We start from the raw sequence: 15,166 nt of genomic DNA on the forward strand, positions 1-15,166 counted from the left end.
TCTAACAGAATCATTAGAGAGTTAACCAGCATAATTTCTTGATAATGAGGGACTTTTCATGATCCTTTTGTAAGCATTCTGTGATTCCTTCCATTGCTGTCATATGTGTAATTTGTCTTTGGGAAAGAGACTTACAGATACATCCCTGGTACCTCACAGTTACGGTGACAGTTTATTAAGCCCAAAATATGCCAACAGTCTTTAAAATGTACATGACCTATGACCCATTAATTTTACTTTCAGCATTTTATCCAAAGTACAAAATTAGTAAGTCAAAGTAATATATACATACATATATAAATTCTAATAAAAATTGAAAACAATTTAAATGTCCAATAAAAAATAATTTATCCATGTAATTATACAACTGTTGAAGATCATGTTTTCAAAGAACAGTTAATGATATAGGAATATGTGCCAAAATAAATGTATGGTATTTATTTAAATATTTACAGAGTATTTATAAATGTATAGAATATTAAAAATATCAACATACAAATTCAAATTTCCCCTAGGTCCCATTGGCTTGTTTGTAAGGAAGGCCACTAAATCCAAGGGATCATTGTATCATTAGCTGTTAACTAAAAGGTTACAAACTCGAACTTCCTTCTGCTTGAGTATCTCTTTGGAAGTCCCCAAAAGGTACATGGGTTCTCTAAGATGAAAAATATAGGCAAATCCCAGATTTGGGTAAGGGTATGTGCTATCATACCTTACCCCTGCGATCAGCCTGGAACTCCTGCTCCCGTCCAAAGAATCAGGCCTTGTGGGTGGGAAGGAAACAGAGGAACAGGCCAGGACAATCACCTTACAGAAAATGGGCAGAAATTGTACACATGACTTCTGTTTATGTTTCATTGGTGAGAACTTTGTCACGTAACCACAGCAAGCCTCAAGGGAACCTGGGAAATTTAGTTTTCAGTTGAATTGCCGTGTGTCCAGGAAGAAAAGCAGAATGAATTTTGGGGACAACCAGTAGTCTGTCACATCTCATTTGGACAGATTTTTTTTTTTTAATGCAGGAAGGAAATACTGTGGCTATCTCTAAGTTAATAGGGTTTGTAAAGACTGTTTCCTCTACACTTTCTGAATTACCTAAACTTTGTGCAGTGATCATCTATTTCTTTCATAACAAGGTAAGTTGAAACATTATTAATTTTTTTAAAGACTGGAAATAAATACTCTAAAATGTTATCAGCAGTTATCTTTGGAAGATAAGACTCCATGTAACTTTTTTTTGTTTTCTTTTCTTATATTTGCTGAATTTTTATAATTTATTTGAAATTTTAGAAAGTAGTTCACCAAATGTCTTAGTTCCTGCAGGGACAGGTAGAAATATTGTTATGGCCTATATTTGGGTTTCACACATGGTCACAATTACAGTGTACTTCTGTCAGAGCCCTCTGTTTTCTTTGTTTTAAAATAGAAAGTAAGCCTGTTTATATATGACTCTCAGTAAGATGATGAACGACATAAAATTCTTCAACCTGCCCCCCAACGCAACCATTTTAAGTAACTCATCTGTTCAACTTAAGAATGGAAGCTGTAATCAGCTGCTAACTAGTTCTCCTAGCAAGTTACAGCACTCCCTGGCTCCATAAAAGTTTCTCACCTTACTGCTGAGCTGTCCTCTGGGAACACGACTGTCCTCCCATCCTCACATTTAGCCTATATTACATTCAGGGTTTATCTTACTGAAGTGAGCCTAACCCCACCCTGGTTTCAGCCAACGGAAGCTCAAAGTATTAACTTTCCTGGTATATTTACATTTCACTGGGCCATTTTTGAAGACCTGAAGAAATCAATTCTGAATGGTTAAACCATAGAAACTAAAAGAGTGAGAAACTAGAATATCTTGGAAGAAACAGAACTCTCCCAATAACATGTTAATCCTACCATAAATATAACACCTCACTCTTAAGGAAAGCTCTGTTGAGAAGCACAGAGGGAAATCAATTAAAGCAAGCTTAAAAAAAAAAAAAAAAAGGCCTGCGTGGTGGCTCACGCCTGTAATCCCAGCACTTTGGGAGGCTGAGGCGGGCAAATCACGAGGTCAGGAGTTCGAGACCAGCCTGGTCAACATAGCGAAATCCTGTCTCTACTAAAAATACAAAAAATTAGCTGGGCATGGTGGCGGGCGCCTGTAATCCTAACTACTTGGGAGGTTGAGGCAGGAGAATCGCTTGAATCCAGGAGACAGAGGTTGCAGCAAGCCAAGATTGCACCACTGGATACCAGTCCAGGCAATAATGTGAGACTCTGTCTCAAAAAAAAAAAAAATAGGCACCAGTACTCTGGAAATGCTACAAAATGTTTAAATGCTTTTCCTATCTTTCCCTTTTCTTACCTGTCTTTTTGTCTATCTTTCCACCCCTGTGATATTCAGAACCTGAACATCACACAGAATGAAAATAGCATTATAAAAATAAGTAATATAGAAACATCATTTTTCAGTATTTACAAGCACAAAAACTCCACCTTCACTTTTTCAGGGGACCAGTGATATGACTTAGTTCACACTATGGCATTTTACCTATGATTCCCACCAAATTATTTAGTTGAAATGAGAGTGTTTATTTATTTAAGCACATTTATCAAAATCACTCTGAATAAGGGATACTGACATTCCGGATGACTGGTGTACACCTTCGTGAGAAACAGCCCGAATTGACTCTTCTCACTGACCTTCAACATCATGATTTGGTGGGGAGGAAGAAAATGAGAAAGAGAATGACAGGAATACAGGTCTATTTTACTTCTCAGATTACATTAAGATTCCAAAATGTCTTGTTTCTCACACACCTACGAATCTTCCCAAAACCTACAGACTGCTTTACTCTCAGTAATTTATTTTCTCGTTCAGTTGTTCTCCTGATACTACAGTTCTTTTAGACTTCAAAATATCCTAATTGCTTAATCACCTCTCCTGGCACAGTCCTTGTTTCCTTCGGTGTTCTTTCTTTCTCCCATGAGAAACACAGAATACATTGATTCCTGCCAGCTGTTCTGCATCTCCCATTGTGAAGACTGAAACAAAGAATGAGCTTGGTCTGATTACATTTGTCAGTCAAATTACCCTGGGATTTTGTATTTATAACCACTATTTTACTTATAATTTAAAAAGAGAAAGCTTTCATTTCCTTACTTTGAGCTTCCATTTTCCTGACATAGACTATCATTTATGAAATACAATAGACAATCAAAACATAGGTAGATAATTCACTTGTTTAAGAAAAAGAGGAGGAAGAGGAGGTGGAGGAGGCACTTTTCTGAAACATGTAGTAATTCAGGGATTTGTAGAATAATCCAAAGATTATCAATGTCTTTCTGGACATAGTTTTTTTTATATATATAATCCCCAACCCTTTATAATCCCCAGACCCTAAACCTTTTTGGCATTCTGAATTAATAATTTTTATAATGCTTTTATCCATACCAGTAATGCCGGTCTAGGTAAGGCTACATGTAGTGGTCTCAGCTATTCAGGAGCCTGAGGTGGGAGGATTGCTTGAGCCCAGGAGTTCAAGGCCTGTGAGTAGCCACTGCCCTCCAGCCTAGGTGACATAGTGAGATTTGCCTGTTAAACATAAAAGTAAAAATTCAGCCAGATGTGGTGGCTCACACCTGTAATCCCAGCAGTTTGGGAGGCCTACACAGTAGGATCACTTCAGCCCAGAAGTTCAAGATCAGCCTGGGCAACATAAGGGAGACCCTGTCTCTACAAAAAAAAAAAAAAAAAAAATTTGCCAGACATGGTGGCACACACTTGTAAACCCAGCTACTCAGGAGGCTGGGGTGGGAGGATTGCTTAAGCCCAGGAGGTCAAAGCTGCAGTGAGCCCTGATAGCGCCACTGCATTCCAGCCTGGATAGCAGAATGAAACCCTGTCTCAAAAAACGACAGCAACAACAAAACAAACAAAAAAGTAAATATTCAAAGAGCTTTTGTTGCAGTCTATGTGTAGCTTAAACTGACATACCAGGTCACTGCCAATTCTTGACTGAACTAGGCAACCTTTCCTTCTACAAATGGGTCTTCCAGAAGATAATGTCACATCCAGAATGAAGTATCTGATGGTTATAAAGCATATTTCTTTGTTTTAGTAGAGCCAACTTTTACTGTCTATCAAAAAGACAACTGTCCCTACCGGTTCCAAGACTGCAAAATGGCAGAGAATTAAGCTACGGAACAAATCAGCCATTTAAGCGGTGTGCTCCTTTCTAAAATGAAAATATCACTGCTATTTGTTTTGTCATGGAGAGGAAGAGCATTTTTTAAAAATTATCATTATACTTTAAGTTCTGGGATACATGTACAGAACGTGCAGGTTTGTTACATAGGTATACATGTGCCATGGTGGTTTGCTGCACCCATCAACCCGTCACCTACATTAGGTATTTCTCCTAATGCTATCCCTCACCTAGCCCCTCACTCCCCGACAGGCCCTGGTGTGTGATGTTCTCCTCCCTGTGTCCACGCGTTCTCATTGTTCAACTCCCACTTATGAGTGAGAACATGTGATGTTTGGTTTTCTGTTTCTGTGTTAGTTTGCTGAGAATGATGGTTTCCAGTATCATCCATGTCCCTGCAAACGACATGAACTCATCCTTTTTTATAGCTGCATAGTATTCCATGGTGCATACGTACCACATTTTCTTTATCCAGTCTATCATTGATGGGCATTTGGGTTGGTTCCAAGTCTTTGCTATTGTGAACAGTCCTGCAATAAACATACATGTGCACATGTCTTTATAGAATGATTTATAATCATTTGAGTATATACCCAGTAATGGGATTGCTGGGTCAAATGGTATTTCTGGTTCTAGATCCTTGAGGAATCACCACACTGTCTTCCACAATGGTTGAACTAATTTACACTCCCACCAACAGTGTAAAAGCATCCCTATTTCTCCACATCCTCTCCAGCATCTGTTGTTTCCTGATTTTTTAATGATCGCCAATCTAACTGGCATGAGATGGTATCTCATTGCGGTTTTAATTTGCATTTCTCTAATGACCAGTAATGATTAGCTTTTTTTCCTATGTTTGGCCACATAAATGTCTTCTTTTGAGAAGTGTCTGTTCATATCCTTTGCCCACTTTTTGATGGTTTTTTTCCTTGTAAAGTTGTTTAAGTTCTTTGTAGATTCTCCATATTAGCCCTTTGTCAGATGGATAGGTTGCAAAAATTTTCTCCCATTCTGTAGGTTGCCTCTTCACTCTGATGATAGTTTCTTTTGCTGTGCAGAAACTCTTTAGTTTAATTAGATCCCATTTGTCAATTTTGGCTTTTGTTGCCATTGCTTTTGGTGGTTTAGTCATGAAGTCTTTGCTCATGCCTATGTCCTGAATGGTACTGCCTAGGTTTTCTTCAAGGGTTTTTATGGTTTTAGGTGTTACATTTAAGTCTTTAATCCATCTTGAATTAATTTTTGGATAAGGTGTAAGGAAGGGGTCCAGTTTCAGTTTTCTGCATATGGCTAGTCAGTTTTCCCAACACCATTTATTAAATAGGGAATCCTTTCCCCATTTGCTTTTGTCAGGTTTGTCAAAGATCAGATTGTGCATGTGTGGCATTATTTCTGAGGCCTCTGTTCTGTTCCACTGGTCTATATATCTGTTTTGGTACCAGTACCATGCTGTTTTGGTTACTGTAGCCTTTTAGTATAGTTTGAAGTCAGGTAGCATGATGCCTCCAGCTTTGTTCTTTTTGCTTAGGATTGTCTTGGCTATATGGGCTCTTTTTTGGTTCCATATGAAATTTAAAGTAGTTTTTGCTAATTCTGTGAAAAATGTCAATGGCAGCTTGATGGGGATAGCATTGAATCTATAAATTATTTTGGGCAGTATGGCCATTTTCACGATATTGACTCTTCCTGTCCATGAAGCATGGACTGTTTTTCCATTTGTTTATGTCCTCTCTGATTTCCTTGAGCAGTGGTTTGCAGTTCTCCTTGAAGAGGTCCTTCACATCCCCTCTAAATTGTATCTTAGGTATTTTATTCTCTTTGTAGTAACTGTGAATGGGTGTTCACTCATGATTTGGCTCTCTATTATTGGTGTATAGGAATGTTTGTGACTTTTGCACATTGATTTTGTATCCTGAGACTTTGCTGAAGTTGCTTATCAGCTTAAGGAGATTTGAGGCTGAGACGACAGGGTTTTCTAAATATACAATCATGTCATCTGCAAACAGAGACAATTTGACTTCCTCTCAGAGAGCATTCTTGATGTAATTTTGTAAATCTATTAAACAATGATAAATTGTTCATCAAGGCTGAGATGTTTCCTTTTAAATGAGCTCTATGAAATCAGAATACAGAACATGTAGAGGACATTTAGTTGCTACTGCCATCTGGAAGGCAAACTAGGGAGGTCAAAGACATCTAAGGCCTGGAGAGATGTAGATGAGCTGATAGGATGAATAGCTGCTCCTTTTTCAAAAGTTGTTGATTTTCTTAACAACTAGTAATTCTAGACTTTTTATTGCACGCTTTATTGATTATTGTTTAGAGCAGTATATGATGAAAAAACAAATATGCAGACAGGTTTTGAACAGTGAATTTCAGAAGGAAATGTCAAATTTTTAAAGTAAATCTAAACAGGGAATATAAATGGGATAATTCATTTTGACATCCAAAAGTAGTTTCACATTATGAAATAACATAAAATTTGCATTTGCCTTCATGTAATACATGCTTCCCAGATTTGCATGGCCCTAATACAATAAGATTAAGAATATTCTATCATTGTTTATCCTTTGTGATCAGTTGTTTATCCTGTGTTAAACAAATATTGTGGGAAGAATAGATTGGAACAGGCTTCAAAACTATTCCTTGGATGCTCATCAACAGAAACACAGAGAGACAGCAGAGCTCAGAACTTGGACAGATAAAATCTAACAGGAAAACCAAAAGTAAACTGACTAGAATTTTAAATCTTCAACAATGAATAGAGTCGTGGGATTACTGGTATAAATGCAAACCTGATGCTGCAGAAAATAACTTTGAATTTTTGTTTCCAAAAAATAAATATATCAACTTGTCTTTCCAAGGAGATCCTTAATGATACATGTGCCAGGGTAATGTATGCATGTATATATATAATGTGTGTATTTTATATATAGTCTTTCTTGAAAAAAGCAAGAGGAAAAAAAAAAGCATGAAGAACATATAACATATGGCATTCCCTATCGCCTCAGCTGGTGTTTGCCATTTCCTGCTTGTAACTTTCTTAATTTTACATCTCCTCAATTTCAATATACTAGACATTTTAATCAGATTTGCAAGTTGGCCTTCCATTTCTTCACTTGCAGCCCCGGCTCCTATTAATCTTTTCAATTACATGAGTAGGCCTATTCGATTTAAAGAAGAGCTAATAATTACAATGCCTAGGGTGTCTTCATGAATAATCAATAATGTGCTCATTGTGATGTGGCTGTCTGGGTAAGCTATGCTCTGATGCAAGAGGCAATAAAATTCAAAACTATTCTATATTTTAATCAAATATTATAGGATTGATATATGTGATATTTGGGAGAACAAAAATCAGTGAGTAGCATAGAGGCACCCTATGAGGGGGAAAACAAAAACAAAAACAAAACAACCTTACTTTGAGTCACTCAAGCATTGCCCCTCAAAGCTGGGCCTGTTTTTCACTTCTACGCCCTGCCCAAATCCAGGCTGCATATGAAGCAGTTCTCTTCAGGAAAGTCAGGAAAACAAAACTGGTCATTAACCCTCAGGCAAGTCGACTGAATATCTTTCCTGAAGCAATTAATTAGGATTCCAGCATGTTAGGATCTTATCTTTTGCTGGCAAAACCTTCCTCACTAATTCCAAAGTCGGAAGTGGAAACAAAACAAAACAAAAAAAAAGTGAAAGCGCCTCCACAGATTCTAAAATAAATGCCTATTTGTTCTCAACTAGAAACCAATTGCTGGGAAATGTTGGCAACTCAAGATGATCTCCCATTCCAAGCTTCTCACTGCCATCCTAAGAATGCTGTGGTCCTAAGAGTTCTTGTAGTTTGCTTCAGCAATTAACTCTGTGCCTTTAGACACCCCAAGGAGTTTTCCTGGTAAATGCAAAGAGTAACTTACCCAAAACACATTCTTTCACACTCTGGCAGCAATACCTAAGGTTAGGCAGTACCAATTAAGGAACTAATGCGACAGGCTAGAACTCAGTGTTGACATCTGAGATGTTAGGTATGCATGAGGGCTAATTTTCTAAAAGTTTACATACATATGCAGGATTCCATCCATTTTCTCCATCACATTTTCACTAATTAAGATGGTTATTAAAGAGCTGGACTTCATATTATCCTTAATTTCCTGGAACATGTAATTGCAAACTCACTCCAGAAACTTCCTTGTATACCTCCCACAAGGTTGCCTAATGGTGAGTGTTACTGATAGACATTTCTCACCATGATGGTAATCAGGTTTCAATGAAACTCTTAAAATACTCTAGAAGAATCCATAAAATTGGAGAAGAGGGAGATAAGAGAGAAAATTATACATACTCTAGGCAGCCAGATTTGATGTGGTATCATTGATAGTCATTTTCTATTCATTACCTAGCTCTTAATATAAAACTTCATAAGTCAAAACATAAGTTCACAAATACAGAACCAGGACCCCAATAAAAAATAAAAATCAGAAGACAATCAGGCAATATAGCCATAGGGAGGAAAAAAACACTATGATCAGAAGCTTAGAACTATAATCTAGTCCCTTCCTTACCCTTGAGCCAATAGCCTAAAATGCACAATCATAGAAGAAATTTTTATTTCATACACATGAAAATGGCTAGTACCTATTGCTCATCCACATTTTCCATGTATCAAACAGCATAGACATACAGGGAAACTAAAACTCTCTTTGATGCTCATAAATATTCAGTTAAAATTTTTAAAATTTTACTTATAAAAAAAGAGCAGTTGTTACCTTATGTCTATGTAAAATTAATTTCTCTACAAAATAAAATCAACAAACTCTAAATTAAAACATCTCAGGATCTCACATGGATCAGAGTTCCAAAACTGGTAGCTGTAGTTAAGACTAGAGGTGTCAGAACAAAATTTTAAGTCAAGAGAATCTTCAAATCTGTATGAAATCATGTCTAAATAATGCTGAATATAAGAATTTACATTAACAAATGAAACAAGCACAAAGATAAAAGTTGCATAGTTAGGGAAGGTCAAAATTTAAGCCTGCCTTCACATAAAGTTTAACATTTTCATTCCTTGCCCTATGCCTTACCCTAGCCTAGGGAATTAATAGGAAACTAAGGCCTAAGGCAATTAGGTACCACCATCTGTAACTCACCCAGAAAATGATTGAGAGTGTAGTATCAAAAGACTGACAAGAAGTAAACTCTCATGATGAGAATTTACAGCATTCCAGAAAAAAAAAAAAAAAGCAGTGAAGCCAGATGTCAAAATATGTATTTAGTGACTCATAAAATTTCATTGCCCCAGAGTGAAAAAAAGAAATACCACAGTTAGGCAACATTTTCAGCAGATGCCCCTAAAATACTTCTAACTTTAAAATAGTTCTTCAAATCTTCTTGAAGTGCTTCCTATTCATTTATAGTTCTCTTATTTTATTGATGTCTTTCTTACCACTGTCCTACAGGATTAGGAGTGAATCCAGGAGCAGAAGAAATTGAGAAAAACTCAATGTCAAGTTCACTATGCCCTGCTTAGCTTCATCCAACTCAAACTTGCTATCCATGTAGTCAGATGGGGTAAGCTGGGGGATAAAATGAGAAATAGAAATGGATCCATTTTAATCATATTCCTCTCCTCTACCTTTGTGAAAAGCAGTCTACAAGATACCCCTCTTACATTTAATGTTTTAACATTATTTTTAAAATCTCAAAAGGAAAATAACACTGAGTATTTCACACAGGAGAAACTGAAGAAAACTCCAGGCATGAAGACTTTATACTCAAGTAAAAGAGGAGAACAAAGGCCAAATCTGTCCACAGTGACATTTTGTTAGCTGGCGTGCCTTTCAACAGAGTTTCATTCTCCAGTTTGCCACAATCCCCATCACTACTTATATTGTATAAGCCGCTTCACACTTCACATTCACCTTACCTATTAGTTCCTGTATGCATTGCAGACTTTGACCCCTGCAAGTGAAGATTTATCTTCATCTATTTTTACACACTCAGCTTTGGCAGAGGTCTTTAAAGTCCATCTTCTAGAACAACCATCCATTTGATAATTAGATTCTCTGATACATTTCTGGCTAGCTTTTTGCACGTCAGAAACACCAGAAGAACTAAAAATAATAATAAAATAAAATAATTAAAAAATAAATGCCTGAGCCCCATCCCTGACCTACTGAATTAAAATATCGAAGGATGCAGGGGGTGGGGGTTGGGGAGAGTTCTAAGTATCTATGCAGGTGAATCTGATGAGCAGCTAGGGGTTACAAACTATTTATTATATCTAATCATGAAGAACTCACAGTTTTTAGATAACAATGTAAGAAAGTTCTTTCCTCAGGCAAGTCTTAGTGCTCAGACTAGAGATAGAGAAGAGTTACCTGCCTCTCAGCCCTGGGGTGGTTTGACAGTATATCAGAGAGCCTTGTCAAAACTCAGAGGGGTTTGTTATAGAAACGAGACTTCACTTCTTCCACTGCCTGCCATATGTTTCATTCCCTGCTGGCTCGATTCTGAGAACATTTTCCATATCTATGTCCATGTGAAAGCTAAAGCTACCTATTCAGGTGTTGCAGCTGTCACCAACAATATCCTGGTGATGGGATGAAATAGATTTTGCTTCAGAAACTATGAAAAGAAAGTCGGTGTGCAGAAATGACACATTATGAAACGATGAAGTATAACATCTGGCTCAGAACTGAGTCAGACAGGTGCCATTAATGAGACAAACAGGAAGCTTCTTTATTAAAAGCAAAGTTAAATTTTGAGGCTATTTTGGACTCTCTCTATATACAGGTCTATTAACCAATTCAGTTGAAATAGCTTTACAGTGGATTTGACCAGATGTTTGGCTGCATTAGCTGAAATCACTGGTTATTATAATATAGCAAAGATTCATCCCACATAATTGCCCACAGGAATTTAATAGCCATAGGTTAAAAAATACATCATTATCGGGCCGGGCGCAGTGGCTCATGCCTGTAATCCCAGCACTTTAGGAGGCCGAGACGGGTGGATCATGAGGTCAGGAGTTCAAGACTAGCCTGGCCAAGATGCTGAAACCCCATCTCTACTAAAAATACAAAAATTAGCTGGTCATGGTGGCACACACCTGTAATCCCAGCTACTCGGGAGGCTGAGGCAGAAGAATCACTTGCACCCGGGCGGCAGAGGTTGAAGTGAGTCAAGATCGTGCCACTGCACTCCAGCCTGGGTGACAGAGCAAGACTCTGTCTCAAAAAAAAATCATTATTATACCAGGTCAAAATTGTACAACAGTTTACACCTTTCAAAGCACTCGCTCACAAATAATCTCATGGAAACTTTAAAGAAACCCTTTTGTCAGGTGATAATAAACCCATATAACAAATGAAGAAACAGAGACTCCTGTCCCATGACTTGCCCAAACTTATTCAAGTAGGATCACAGCTGCACAGACCCCACATTCTCCAAACCTAAGGTCAAGGCTCAAGCTCTGAGGATCTTCAGGATTTTAAACTACAGAGGAAGCTTTAAGAAACAAACAAACAAAAACCTTAACCAATATAAACCTAACCACGATTCTGGAAAACCAGGGGCTGAACAGGAAGAAATGTAGGAAAGAAAAATGTGAGAAACATCTAGCCCTGGATGCCAAGGCTGCAGACTTGCTAGTTTTCAGACTGAATCCTAACATACTGCTGGTACATACACATCTGCAAGCTATTCCCAGGCCCATCAACAGCTCCCTATCAAAGTCACAGGTGTAGGGTAGAAAACAGCAGAATGAAACCACCTTATGGTTGTGCAGCACTTTAATCATCTACACAAAAGAGATTAGACACATTTCCCTGCCACATAAATATTGGCTAAGGAACACTGAGGCACAGTAATATTTTGAGAAAGAACATATGAAATGTAGCTGAAAGGGCTTTCTGAACATCAGCCCCCACGGTGCTTCCTGACAGTCAATCATGATAGGGGATGGAACCGAGAGGTTCAAAATAGGTATTCTACTCAGTAAAATAATAATAATAATAATAATAATAATAATAATAATAATAACTTTGAAAACATAGTGCAAAATGCATTATTTGATTCTGCCATATTTGGTTCAGCATGCAAAGTTAAATCATGGTAAAATGAGGAAGAATATCTCTTAAATATCAGGAAGATCTTCATGCCTTAAATAAGTAAACCCCTGAACCATGAGTCTGAAACAAGAAGAAATGGACAGTGAAAACAACAGTGCCTTTTCCATTAAAATGTAGAAGGATGAAATTAAAAGTGGAATGACTCCCTCTTCCTGCGTAATTCCTTGCTTATTTAGGACATTTTATTAAAACTCTGCTATGACGTCATTAGCAGATTGTAAATCTTTTTGGGGCATGAATCGCATAATTTCATTTCTTTTCAGTCTCTAAATTTTATTAGTTTATCAATGTAGATTTTAAGGATGATGGAATTTGACCCAAAATATTATGTATCCCTGTACTTATATGTCTTAATAGGACATATATATGCGTAAGCTGAAATATATATGTATATAATTAATTTGCTTTTCCTAAAGTCACATATATATATGGCCTTAGAAAATATATAGGATAATATAATATATAAAATAATATAGGATAAAAATATATAGGATAGTATGATAGGATATTAATGTGTGTCCATATATAAATACACATACATATCCTATATTATCCTATATACTTTCTAAAGCCATATATATGTGGCTTTAGGAAAACCTAATTTAATTATATACATATATATTCCAGCTTAAGGAAAAGCCAATATAATAAAGTTCAAAATAATAAAATGAACAATTAGGCATAATTATTTACCTTTATTAATTTAGCAAATATTTATCATGTACCTATCTTGTGTCAGAAACTATGTGAGATAAAAGGATGCGAAGATGTTACAGAGCCCTTCCCTCAAGAGGCTGACTATGAGAGGAGGAAGAAGGCTTAAGTACTATGAGGAAAAAAAGGTGTTCAGAGTATGGTAGAGACACAAGCTAGTAGTCAAAACTCATATGATAATTAGCCTTATATACTGCACTAAGAAATCTGGACTTTTTATTGTAGGCCACAGGAGCCATTGAAAAGTTTTAAGTATTGAGTAATTATCAAAATCATATTTTGTAAATAGCAGCACTCTAGCAATAAGGAACAAGATAGCTTGAAAGGATCAAGATCAGACATGGGGAAACAAAACAGAAGCCTATTGAGAGAGTTCACATGAAAAATGATCAGGGCTTAAACTAGAACTGCAGCAAGAAAAATGGAAGTTAAGTGGGGTTGGAGTGGAGAGCAGGATTGAGTGGATTCATATACTGCTTTGGGAGAATCTCTCTATATAATAAATCCTAAACTAGGGAATTAATCACCTTTTGAGTCAGTAGGACAATACTCTAAACAAGTTATTTTGATTTGCAAATTCCAGGCTTTACTTGTGAAGTGAAACTTTACTTTTCATGAACTAGGTAGAGAAAACTGAAGCAGAGAGCTTTACAAGGAACTACGGTGCAGGAGAGATAAGACTATTAGCTATAGGAATTTCCTGACCCAAGAAAGGAAGACTTTTTCACAAGGTGGCAGGAGATGTCAGCAAAAGAAGAAAAGAAAAACAGTCAAAGAATTTGAATAGAAATTACTCCAAAGAAGACATACAAATAGCTAACAAGCATATGGAAAGATGTTCAACATTACTACTCAACAGAGAAATGCAAACCAAAAGCACAATGAGATATCATTGTGACTACTTGGGTAGTCACAGAAGATAGCTCAGGGTGTTGACTGTCAAGCTCATGAGAGGTTTACCAAGATCATGGATGAGATAACTCTTCAGCAGAGGACCACAAAGCAAAAGCTAAGTCAGCGATCACAGCCAGACCCCAGAAGATTTATCTCACTGCAACTACTAAAGCGAGGGCCAAGCTAGGAAACAAGAATAGTTTCCATCATAGTTCCCAGGACCAAGGGCACTTCAGAAGCTCATTCAGCAAGAACCCAGGCATCCCTCACAAGAACAGACATCCCTCTCCCATTGCCAAAAGGCTAGTTAGTATCCCCTCTCACCTCTAGCTGCCACCTTGAGAAGGAGGGGGAAAGGAAGACACAGAGAAGGGGAAAGGGGGAGAATCCAGGTTTTGTTTTGCCTGAAGTTTATACAATTTATAGAACCCTCTTTAGGAAAAAGAATACAAAATTATAAATAGAAAATTGCTGGGGTCCCTCCCAGGCCTTGAAAGGGTCCTGGGCAAATGAGGGGCCCTGAAGTATAAGATTCCCATAAACTTGCCTCTGAGAAGAGACCCTGGAAAACTGAGTAATTACTGAAAAGAGACTGTTTGAACCTGCAGAGGTGAGGGTGTGCGTCATAGCCAGTGCATACTGCCATCAGTGGGAATGAAGTCTCCAGAGTACAATGACATTGGTCGTAGAAAATAAAGTGAAAATAGGAGTCATAGTGTGTAAATTCCTACCACCTGCTACATTTTCTATGTTCAGAGATTTAAAAGTCACTTTGCAAATTGCTCAAAAAGGAACAAGCTGCTGGAAGTCAAATTTGAGTTTTATTACTACTTGAGTTTAACCTGATGCATGCCCATAACAACAGGGAGGTAAACCGCTGAAAAGTAATAAATGTGAAGATGATTAGGATCACCAGATATCTGGCTTCCCATGGAGATTTTTCACTTGTCCTGGAATTGCTTTACATACACTGAGTTAAAAGCTACTCTATGACAGTGGGTTCCCAGAGGAACATGAGATCCTCCCTTTTCCAACTATATAGCTGTGTGAGGATGGATTTTTTAAAAATATACACTTCAACCAAAACAACGTTTCATGACAGATTGAACGCAGGAGCAGACATGCAAATCCAGCTGTCTCCTATTAAGCCAGACAGTAAAGAGATTTGCAAAAGTGTAAAACAATGTCACTCTCCTCACTAGTTGGTTCTGTTTTAAAAAATAATTAAATATAAATCTCTAATAT

At 37.2% G+C, this 15,166-nt stretch overlaps 1 protein-coding gene across 2 annotated transcripts in view; it reads left to right on the top strand.

The window, feature by feature from the left end:
* The first annotated feature begins 895 nt into the window (after positions 1-895).
* Positions 896-15,166, top strand: part of TANK (TRAF family member associated NFKB activator) — a 141,352-nt gene continuing 127,081 nt past the window's right edge. The window contains exon 1 of one of the 2 annotated variants that reach the window (XM_515854.8): positions 896-1,136. The gene's annotated coding sequence lies outside the window, so the exon portion shown is untranslated. The remainder of the gene's footprint in view (positions 1,137-15,166) is intronic. The other variant, XM_063790511.1, reaches the window with a different exon arrangement.

The sequence above is a fragment of the Pan troglodytes genome, chromosome 13, assembly GCF_028858775.2.
Source record: "Pan troglodytes isolate AG18354 chromosome 13, NHGRI_mPanTro3-v2.0_pri, whole genome shotgun sequence".
In the NCBI taxonomy this organism is placed as follows: domain Eukaryota; kingdom Metazoa; phylum Chordata; class Mammalia; order Primates; family Hominidae; genus Pan; species Pan troglodytes.